Genomic DNA, 12,455 nt, shown 5'->3' with positions numbered 1-12,455 from the left:
CCCAGCCTAAAACCCCAAACAGCAAGCAATGCATGTGAAAGAAGCACGGTGGCTAGGAAAAACTCCCTAGGAAAAACTCCCTAGAAAGGCCAAAAACCTAGGAAGAAACCTAGAGAGGAACCAGACTCCAGTCCACCTGGTCGTGCTGCTGCTCCAGTTTCAACTGTTCTGCCTGCAACTATGGAACCCTGACCTGTTCACCAGACGTGCTACCTTGTCCCGAACATGCAGTGCTCTCTCTACCGCACCTGCTGTCTCTAACTCTGAATGATCGGCTATGAAAAGCCAACTGACATTTACTCCTGAGGTGCTGACCTGCTGCACCTTCTACAACCACTGTGATTATTATTATTTGACCCTGCTGGTCATCTATATATGTTTGAACATCTTGGCCATGTACTGTTATAATCTCCACCCGGCACAGCCAGAAGAGGACTGGCCACCCATCATAGCCTGGTTCCTCTCTAGGTTTCTTCCTAGGTTCCTGCCTTTATAGGGAGTTTTTCCTAGTCACTGTGCTTCTACATCTGCATTGCTTGCTGTTTGGGGTTTTAGGCTGGGTTTCTGTATAGCACTTTGTGACATCGGCTGATGTAAAAAGGGCTTTATGAATACATTTGATAGATCACTTGGTAAACTATACTGAACAAAAATATAAACGCATCATGCAACAATTTCATTGGTTTTACTAAGTTATAGTTCATATGAGGAAATCAGTCAATTGAAATAAATTAGGCCCTAATCTCTGGATTTCACATGACTGGTAATACATTCTAGGGTCTCCCGAGTGGCGCAGCGGTCTAAGGCACTGCATCTCAGTGCTAGAGGTGTCACTACAGACCCTGGTTTGATCCCGGGCTGTATCACCGGCCTTGATTGGGAGTCCCATAGGGAGGCGCGGCGTCATCCGGGTTAGGGGTGGGTTTGGCTGGTGTAGGCCGTCATTGTAAATAAGAATTTGTTCATTTATTTTATTTCACCTTTTAATTTAACCAGGTAGGCTAGTTGAGAACAAGTTCTCATTTGCAACTGTGACCTGGCCAAGATAAAGCATAGCAATTCGACACATACAACAACACAGAGTTACCCATGGAATAAACAAAACATACAGTCAATAATACAGTAGAACAAAAGAAAACAAAAAGCCTATATACAGTGAGTGCAAGTCATATCTGACTTGCCTACATAGTTAAATAAAGGTGAAGAAAAATGAATGCATCTGTTGGTCACATATACCTTTAAAAAAAAATGGGCCTCACAAATATGCTTTTTGTGCGTATGGAACATCTCGAGGAGCTTTTGAAACATGGGACCAACACTTTACATGTTGCCTTTATATTTTTGTTTAGTGTATCTTTTCAGAGTAGCTTCCCCAACACTGCTCACAGGATATTTATGTATTTCCAGTATCACTAGCTAGAGAGCAATTGAAAAAATTGACCTATTTCATTTCCGCAATAATTTTAACAAAAGTAGCTTTGCACACTTTTCATCCAAGAGGACTCTTCAGAACCTTGCCTATGGAAAAAGGGCTTCTAAAAGGCCTGCAGATCTACTATGTGTACAGTAACAATGTAAATAGGCCTACAGTATACCTGCACTGTAATTATGTGTACCTGTACTGTAATATAATTGCAATGTAAATACATTTTACATTGACCACTTTTTATGCAGAAATGGCTCATCGATGAATAAGGGATGTTATACCCAGATACAAAGACTTGCTGTAGATGTTTGATCACAGTTTATACACATTACTGTACACCTACCTCTATGCTAGTTTGTGCTATATATTTTAAAGGTTTTGCCACTCATGATATAGATAGGCATAGGATTACTTGTAGAAGATACTAGCTAGGCTACTCTGTGTAAAAAGTTGGAATATCTCTTCAAACAATGTATTGGTGAAGACATCTTGACATGACTTTACAGAGGATGGTTAGAAATATGGGAGGTTTCCATTACCTTGTCTAATCCATTGTGTCACATATCACATCAGCAGCATGGGAGACATGTTCCAACAGGATACAAAGGGAGATGGAGAGATTTTTTTTTATTGATGTCACACAAAATAGGGTGACTATGCTATTAGATAAAGATGTATAAAATTGAGTTGGATGAATTGCATCGCACAGGACTATGGGTGACTTAAGAAAACTGTGACCACATCTGTCTCCTCTAACTAAATGACAGCTGTAAAAGTAATTTGCCGGGATGCAACAGGATATGGTGACGAAATGTTTTAAATCCTCAAACTAAACTCTCGCATTGAACTCGGACAGTTTGAGAGCCCAAGATAGGGCCCCACGGGACACCATCCCCCATTCCCTGCACCCTCAACCCCCTAGACCCCCCAGTCCAGAATCACAGGCGGGCTGAACGCAGGCATTGAGCTGTAACGACAATGCACTTGTCTGCCCCGCTATAATGAGCTGCTATTTACAGCAAATAAGGTGGCTAAGAGAACACAGGCCTAAATGAAGCCCTGGTGAAGCCGTCACTCCCCTGAGGGCAGGGCCTGGCAGGGAGGCAGGCCGGCATTGAGGGACTTCTTATTCCTTTCTCCGTGGACACACTTCTGAGCTTTAATGGGAGACACTCACCAATCAATGGAATAGGTTAAAGGAGCCATTGCATTCCAATAAATGTATGCTGGGCCCACCCGACTATGGCGTTGGAGTGGAGTGAAGCACAGTGTGACATAAGCAATGAAAAGTGCAGCTCCGGAAATATTAGGCTACAATTTAATAGGAAAATAATAAATCCAGGGCATGATAAAGAAGTTGAATAATGACTGGATGTTAGAATAAAGAGGGTTCTCCTTGGATCATTGAGTGTACTTGCAGACATTTTTCCTTCTGTTTAATAAGAACTCAGCACTAATTTTTTAACACTAGATTACCTAGTCTGGTCCCAAATCTGTTTGTGCAATAATGTCAACTCCTTGTCATGGAGCACAAACATACCTGGGACCAGGCTATAGATTACCCTATGTCCTAGAAATTGAATAATTTATTTTCATAAACCAAGGCACAATTTTCACAATCAACTTTGGTAACGGTATATAGAAGGTCAAAGTGGGACTAGGTCAGTGGTTCTCTAACCATATTTCTTGCCACACCCAAACCAGGAGGACCCAAGAGGAATTGGCTGGCTGGCTCCTGACTGATCCATTTGGGAAACACTGGTAGGCTTTAGGCAGCAAATAACTCTCTTTCATAATAGTTTTCTGAAATATAAAGTGGTGGAACCGTCAATATCACCTTTCCTCCATCAATATAACTTCTGGTTATGGTAAAGGATGCTCATGGAGTAAGCTTTTTCTTTCTATTCGTAAGCATGATAATGTTTTCTAAAACTCAGTATTGCAGGACCTCAAGGCTGCACTGTACTTGAAGTCCACTACAAAGGACAGCATTTGTAAAACTACTGGAGCCGATATCCCGGACCCAGATTAAGCCTATAGTCCTGGAATAAAAATCATTTTCGATGGAGAATCTTCATTGAAAGTGCATTCCAGGACTAGTCTTAATCGGTGTCTGGGAAACCAGCCCAGAAAGTATACAATTAGTCATGGTTTGTTCTTTCATAACTTTTACTTTCGAAATTTAAAAAATGTGTGTCTTTCAGGAAGTGGTAATGTGAGGAATCTGCACACACTGCAGATTGAGTCAGGGGGAAGAGTTGTCCTTCTAACTGGAACTGCTTTCATGAAATGACAACATAGAAAAGCATTTGGGTGAATAAAGTGGCTTGCAACACAAAGTGAGACAGACAGACAGGACAGGATAGATGACAGAAGGCCCAGTGCAATCAAAATTGTTTTTCCTGTGATTTGTATCATATAACTAACACTAAATGTGTGAAAAATGTGATCAGTGTTATTTCCTGATAGTTGCTGGTTGAAAATATAATTTACACAGGACCTTCTAATCCTGTAGGTTTGGCATGGGTGGAGTTTTGGCTTGCTGGGTGACATCCCCAGGCAGTATAATTTCATAGACCAATAACAAAGAGAATTTGAAACCTCTGCCAATAACAGCTCGTTTTCAGGTTACATATCCCTCCCATTTGGCCCCTCCAATTAGACCCCTCACTCAGACCACTCCCAGACAGTCCTAGCAAAATTCTTGCTTGAGAAATAGACTTTTGCTGAAAAACGTTTTATTTTTTACAATTGGAATGGGAAAGTACTGGAGTAAGAAAGGACATTAACATAAAAACGGCTACAGAAGTTTTTGGGAAATATCTTTTTTAAGATTGAGTTGTATTGTTTCCAGAATACCTGTCAGCTACTTGTTTGAGAAGGAGTTCTCAGGCAGGCAAGCAGCCTGACAGCAGGTCAAGGGTAATTTCTAGCAGTACAAGAACACCACTCTGTATGGACACTCAGTGGACTGACAGACATAGGTACCATCTATAAGGAATAATTTGACAATCTCTCAGAATATGACAGCAGCTATTGTTTTCTCTATTCTCTCCAATGGCAGATGTGCACAGTGGTATCAACCAGGTATGCGCACCATTGGTGGTGGATGAGGTAAATTCCCCATTACAAAGTAAAGTGCTAAACACGGAAATACACAAAATAAATCCAATCTATTGTTATCATTACAGTAATCTCGGTTAACACTTAACTAAAGTCTCCGTAATTGCTCAGCTGCTCGATTAATTTAAGCTCCACCCTATCTCTTTGTTGCGGGCCGAATGTCCCATCCGCATCCGAAATTCGAAAGATGCTAACACCTGCAAAACCCTAATTTGTCTCAATAACCTACGCTGAAGAATCCAAACACCGGACCTACTGCTGCACGTTATCCCACGCATCCCATTCCTTCCCGACATATTCTACCGGTACCAGTTATGTTTATGTAGATATGTCCATGAGAGATTATCATTACATAATTCAAGAGATGCCCACTACACACATATTTCAACACATACTTGACTTCATACTGTGCTGCAACACTGTGTACTGTACGTACATAAAATGTTTTCCTCTCCCTCTCTCTTCCAAAGGGAAAATGGGTAGCATATGTTGCAACTTCCAAAATATGTAAACTGCAATAAAAACCCATTTGTTTATCATGATCTTCTACTGATGCTATTTTCACATTTCAATCTTTAATTTGTTGGGTGACCATTATTTGCCCTCTTCTCCAATTATGCGTGACTGTTATTAAAGGAGCAATCTGGGATTGGTAGATACATTTTTGGACGCATAAATTAATGATATATAGCCATTGATTCTTGAATAATATAATTTATAAACGCTTCATGACCTCAGTTCAACTGTCGTACGCCATCAGAACCTAAAATATAAGATTGTTTTACTACATCATTTGTAAGCAATGTGATTGTAAACAAACTTAAAACATGGCTAAAACTATCATTTCGATCTCATGGATGGTTAGTCCTTGCTTCAATAGCTCTGTTTAAAAATTGGAGAGTGGTTACATTTCTTCAGCCTCATCCTACAGCTGTTTACCAAATCAAGGAGTGAGGTCACCGCTTTGTTGTTTTTCAAATTCTGGATTGGCCCTTTGAGATGTTAAATGGAGTGTTTACTATTATGGGATGTGTCCCAAATGGCACCCTATTCCCTGTGTAGTGCACTAATTTTGACCAAGACCCATAGAGCTCTAGTCTAAAGTTGTGCACTATATAGGGAATAGCCTAGGGTGCCATTTGGGACAGGACCATGTTTGGTCTGGAGCCATCTCCGGGGACTAGGGATTAACAATGAGCTGCCTGTCTCTAGTGGCTGTGTTGACAGACTTCATGTTGTTATGATTTACAAGGTGCTCTACAAACAAGCATCTTTATTAATGCTGTAAAACAAGGAAAGATATCATTCTCTATTATCTATTTCCTCCTCACTAATGCAAATCAAAAAGTTGACATTACAATTTCATGATGTGTTCATGAGGTACTTTCAGACAGTTAAATAGTAGTTGTAATATACATCTGCCAGATGACCCCTGTTTTGCAGTATATTTCTAAATCACATTTGATGCATACCAGTCTCATGCCCACATAAGTCAAATATACACTATGTAATGTGTGGTATGTTTATAAGGGGTCCATCAGGAATAACTTAAAAACCCAAGCATTCCAGTCCAAATACGGAGTGTGAATGGTGCTGCTTTCTAATTCCAAAATAGCACTCACTTAAAAAACAAATAGCCATTATTCTTTCTCTCATGAATATGAAAAAAATATTTTTTTATTTACAAATTATGTTTTCTCCTCTCTGGTTATGTACCGTATATGAAAATAGTTCTAATTATTACGTTATTACCAATCACTTAATGTTTTTAGCATACAGAAATGATACATTAGGAAGTTTTAATGAGTTTGCATCATCATAAGAGTTGAACATGCTCTATATTGAAAACTTGACTGCTGGCATGCACATTTTTGGGAGGATTGCATTAACAGTGAACAAAATACAAAAAAATATGTTTTGAGTGTAGTATTACTTTAAACATACTATAGCAATATACGGGGCATTTGTTTAATACGGCACAGAGACAAGACCTAACTCCCTTTCTTTGTGGATAACCCTTCCTTAATGACTTCAATATACCAACAGACAATTAGTCCATGTGACCTAAGACTTTTGGAGCCGGACTGAAAATGGACTTTCAGTTTCCATCTAATTTTTCATTCTCGAAACTTCTTTAATTAAAAATAAAATTGCTTTTAAAGACTACCTGTTCATTGCTGGATAAAGATGACAGCTTTTGACAGCACAGGTAAATAATATCAGCAATTAAATGTTGAGATAAACAAAATGGCTTTGGTTTGTGAGTTACAAGATGTAAAATAGTACTAAGAGAATGAATGCTGCTGTAATTTTGTCTTTTTGCATGTGGTGCAACTTGAACAGCAATGCTTCCCTCTTCTGGTACACTGGAAGGAACAGTCTACCCTACTGGATACCAAGCATTTCTCTGAATGAATAAATGGCCATTTGCTATCTTAATATAATGCAACAATGACTAACCATATACGATATTAAGTTGCAAATGTCTTATCGTGAGCAAATCTATAAAGATAACAAACTCCATGCAATACAACAACGAGTGAATACTGGATACTTTCATTATTTTTTTACAATCTTTTTACATGCAAATGTGTTTGCTTGTGTATGTACAAAACTGTCTTATAAAAATGTGTTTTTCAAGTTGTTCCTATGCCATGAACAAAAGAATGCGTGGGGCTTTCGTGATGTATCATTGTTTACCGGCTCCCAGGTTCAACCAGCATGCATGTGAGCAATACAATTACCTTTTTTCAAAGGTTGCATTTATTAGTATCCATCATCTCTGCCATTACATCAATTAATACTGTTGACGGGTGAAAGATTGTCACAGGCCAGGCAGAAACCTTTTCCCATCCTTCACAGGGAGAAGTTTCCTCCTAGCGGTTTTTTCCACTGGCATTTACTGCTGTCATCCCAGAAACAACAGAGCCCAGTGGTGTCAATTATATTTGATTGACTGAGTAAAGCACACACAAATAAGCCAAAACAATGGACACAAAAATCTATATATGACTCCCCTTGTCAAATCAAGTGCTTGTCTCCTCCATTTTCATGTTGCACACCAGGCCTGGCGCCCCATGCTTAAACGTTTCCTCTCACACCATCACCCAATTAAACTCCCTGGGTCTTCAAAGGTGTGGAATGGCTCCCTGGGATATTGACTCAAACTGTTGTCCAATAAATGAGGTCTAATTTGTCAGTTTAACTTCACAAAAAAAATGTTCGTTTTTTGGAACATGAACTGCGATCTGCTCCTGTGGTATAAAATGAAAATGTCTCTCAACTGATTCCCAAACCGATGCATTTTATGAATGTATTCAATTGACACTACTCACATCTGTGAATTCTTGTTTGGCTAATTGTGTACCTATGGAAAATGTTTCATATTGTCGACTAAGATTAAAAACTACAATTAGTGTGTCAAATGTCAGTGTGTGGTGGGTCGGATGAAGTCAGGCGCAGGACACAGAATTGAGTAAAAACGTAACTTTACTCGAAAATAAACCAACAATATATTCCATGCTGGGAAACACACCAGCTCACAGAAATACCAACCACTAACAACGAACAAACACGCACAAAAACCATGGGGAAAACAGAGGGTTAAATAATGAACATGTAAATGGGGAATTGAAACCATGTGTGTAAATCAAAGACAAAACAAAAGGAAAATGAAATGGATGGATGAAGTGGATCGGCAATGGCTAGAAGGCCGGTGACGTCGACCGCCGAACGCCGCCCGAGCAAGGAGAGGGACCGACTTTGGCGGAAGTCTTGACAGTACCCCCCCTTGACACGCGGCTCCAGCCGTGCGCCGACACCGGCCTCGGGGACGACCTGGAGGACGAGGCGCAGGGCGACCCGGGTGGAGACGGTGAAATTCCTGCAGTAACGACGGGTCCAGGATGTCCTCCACCGGCACCCAGCATCTCTCCTCCGGACCGTACCCCTCCCACTCCACGAGGTACTGAAGGCCCCTTGCCCAACGCCTTGAGTCCATGATGGCTCGCACAGTATACGCCGGGGCCCCCTCGATGTCCAGAGGGGGCGGAGGAACCTCCCGCACCTCAGACTGCTGGAGCGGACCAGCCACCACCGGCCTGAGGAGAGACACATGGAACGAGGGGTTAATACGGTAATCAGGGGGAGCTGTAACCTATAACAAACCTCGTTCAGTCTCCTCAGGACTTTAAATGGCCCCACAAACCGCGGACCCAGCTTCCAGCAGGGCAGGCGAAGGGGTAGGTTTCGGGTCGAGAGCCAGACCTGGTCCCCCGGTGCATACACCAGGGCCTCACTGCGGTGGCGGACGGCGCTCGCCTTCTGCCGCCTGATGCCCCATTGCAGGCGCACATGGGCAGCGTCCCATGTCTCCTCCGAGCGCCGAAACCATTCATCCAACGCAGGTGCCTCGATCTGGCTCTGATGCCACGGTGCCAGGACCGGCTGATAACCTAGTACACACTGAAAAGGAGATAGGTTAGTGGAGGAGTGGCGGAGGGCGTTTTGGGCCATCTCCGCCCAGGGGATGAAAGCCGCCCACTCCCCCGGCCGGTCCTGGCAATAGGACCGCAGAAACTTACCCACATCCTGGTTAACTCTCTCCACCTGCCTGTTACTCTCAGGGTGAAAACCTGAGGTAAGGCTGACCGAAGACCCCCAGGCGTTCCATAAACGCCCTCCAGACCCTAGACGTGAACTGGGGACCCCGATCAGAAACTATATCCTCAGGCACCCCATAGTGCCGAAAGACATGGGTGAACAGGGCCTCCGCAGTCTGTAGAGCCGTAGGGAGACCGGGCAAAGGAAGGACATGGCAGGACTTAGAAAACCGATCCACAACGACCAGGATCGTGGTGTTTCCCTGTGACGGAGGAAGATCCGTCACGAAATCCACCGATAGGTGTGACCACAGCCGCTGTGGAATGGGCAGGGGTTGTAATTTCCCTCTGGGCAGGTGTCTAGGTGCCTTGCACTGGGTGCACACCGAGCAGGAGGAAACATAAACCCTCACATCCTTAGCTAAAGTGGTCCACCAGTACTGCCCACTAAGACAGCGCACTGTCCGACCGATGCCAGGATGACCAGAGGAGGGTGACGTGTGAGCCCAACAGATCAAACGATCGCGGACATCAGACGGAACGTACAGACGCCCAACTGGACACTGGTTGGGAGTGGGCTCTGTACGTAACGCCCGCTCGATGTCCGCGTCCACCTCCCGTACCACCATGCAAGAAGCCGGAAGTATGGGAGTAGGATCCGTGGACCGCTCCTCTGTGTCATACAGCCGGGACAGTGCGTCTGACTTCACGTTCTGGGAACCTGGTCTGTAGGATAGGGTGAAAACAAAACGGGTGAAAAACATGGCCCACCTTGCCTGGCGAGGGTTCTGTCTCCTCACTGCCCGTATGTACTCCAGATTGCGGTGGTCAGTCCAGATGAGGAAAGGGTGTTTAGCCCCCTCAAGCCAATGCCTCCACGCTTTCAGAGCCTTTACGACAGCCAGTAACTTCTGGTCCCCCACATCATAGTTACGCTCCGCCGAGCTGAGCTTCTTCGAAAAGAAAGCACGGGGACGGAGTTTGGGTGGCGTACCCGAGCGCTGAGACAGCACAGCACCTATCCCAGCCTCAGACGCGTCCACCTCCACTATGAACGCCAAAGAGGGATCCGGATGAGCCAGCACAGGAGCTGAGGTAAACAGAGCCTTCAGGTGACCAAAAGCCCTGTCCGCCTCAGCCGACCACCGCACCGGTCCCCTCTTCAGCAGTGAGGTAATGCGAGCCGCTACCTGACCAAAACCCCAGATAAACCTCCGGTAGTAGTTGGCAAACCCTAGAAACCGCTGCACCTCCTTTACTGTGGTGAGAGTCGGCCAATTACACACAGCTGAAATGCAGTCACTCTCCATCGCCACCCCTGAAGTGGAAATGCGGTACCCTAGGAAGGAGACGGACTGTTGGAAGGACAGACATTTCTCAGCCTTGACATACAGGTCATGCTCCAACAGTCGACCAAGCACCCTGCGCACCAGGGACACATGCTCGGCGAGTGTAGCTGAGTATATTAGAATGTCGTCGATATACACCACTACACCCTGCCCGAGCAGGTCCCGGAAAATCTTGTCTACAAAGGATTGGAAGACTGATGCAGCATTCATCAGCCTGTACGGCATGACGAGGTATTCATAGTGCCCAGAGGTGGTACTAAATGCCGTCTTCCACTCATCTTCCTCCCGGATTGTACGCGCTCCTGAGATCCAATTTTGAGAAGAAGCGCGCCCCGTGTATTGACTCGATCACACTGGCTATGAGAGGCAGAGGGTAACTGTACCTCACAGTGATCTGATTGATCCCTCAATAGTCAATACACTGGTTTAAACCACCTTTCTTCTTCACAAAAAAGAAACTCGAGGAGGCCGGTGAAGTGGAAGGCCAAATGTATCCCTGCCCCAGAGATTCGGAGACATATGTTTCCATAGCCGCCGTCTCCTCCTGTGACAGAGGACACACGTGACTCCTGGGAAGTGCTGCGTCTACCATGAGATTTATCGCACAATCCCCCAGTCGATGAGGTGGTAATTTAGTCGCCCTCTTCTTACAGAAGGCAAGAGCCAAATCGGCATATTCAGAAGGGATATGCACGGTGGAGACCTGGTTTGGACTCTCCACCGTAGTAGCACCAATGGAAACACCTACACACCTCCCTAAGCACTTACGTGACCATCCCTTGAGAGCCCTTTCTGTTGCCACGAAATAGTGGGGTCATGATAGGCCAACCAGGGAAGGCCCAACACCATGGGAAACGCAGGAGAATCAATCAGGAAGAGACTAATTCTCTCCTCATGACCCTCCTGCGTTATCATACATAGTAGGGCAGTGGTCTCCCTAATCAGCCCTGACCCTAAAGGACGACTATCTAAGGCATGTACAGGGAAGGGCACATCAACAGGAACAATAGGGATCCCTAATCTAAGTGCAAATGAACGGTCAATAAAGTTCCCAGCTGCGCCTGAATCTACTAGCGCCTTATGCTGGGAATGCGAGGAAATCTCAGGAAATTCTATACACACACACATGTGCGCAACAGGGAGCTCTGGGTGAGTCGGATGCCTACTCACCTGGGATGATCCACCAGTGCCCTGCCTGCTGCCTCGACTCCCTGGGGAACTTCCCCAGCACCGACCAGCAGTGTGCTCTCTGCGGCCACATGTGGTACAGGAAGTGCCCCCCCCCTCCGGTCACCCTCATAGCAGCACCTCCGAGCTCCATAGGTGTAGGATCGGAGGTGCTGGGGGATGGAATAGACGAGCCCCGATCTGGACATCCGCGGGAGGCCAACAGGTTATCCAGCCGGATGGATAAATCCACCAGCTGGTCGAGGTTAAGGGTGGTGTCGCTGCAAGCCAGCTCCCGACGAACGTCCTCACGCAGACTGCACCGGCAATGGTCGATCGGGGCCATCTCATTCCATCCCGGGCTGGCAGCCAGGGTCCTGAAGTCCAGAGCGAAGTCCTGTGCGCTCCTCATCCCGTTTGAGATGGAACATGCGTTCCCCCGCTGCTCTCCCCTCAGGTGGATGATCGAAGACCTCCCGGAAGCGGCGGGTGAAATCCTCATAGCGGACCGACGCTGCATCTACTCCTTCCCAGACGGCGTTTGCCCACTCAAGCGCTTTCCCAGACAAACAGGAGATGATGGCAGACACGCTCTCGTGTCCCGAGGGAGCCGGGTAAACGGTCGCCGGGTAGAGCTCCAACTGGAGCAGGAACCCCTGGCACCCAGCAGCCGTCCCATCATATGCCCTCGGGAGCCAGAGCCGAATCCCGCTCGGTCCAGGTGACGGAGGGGTGGACAGTGGTGTGGGTTGGGATGAAGTTGGTGGGGGTGTGGGAAAACCCCCTCTC

This window comes from Salmo trutta, chromosome 29 (genome assembly GCF_901001165.1).
Source record: "Salmo trutta chromosome 29, fSalTru1.1, whole genome shotgun sequence".
In the NCBI taxonomy this organism is placed as follows: Eukaryota; Metazoa; Chordata; class Actinopteri; order Salmoniformes; family Salmonidae; genus Salmo; species Salmo trutta.
This window is presented reverse-complemented; position numbering follows the sequence as displayed.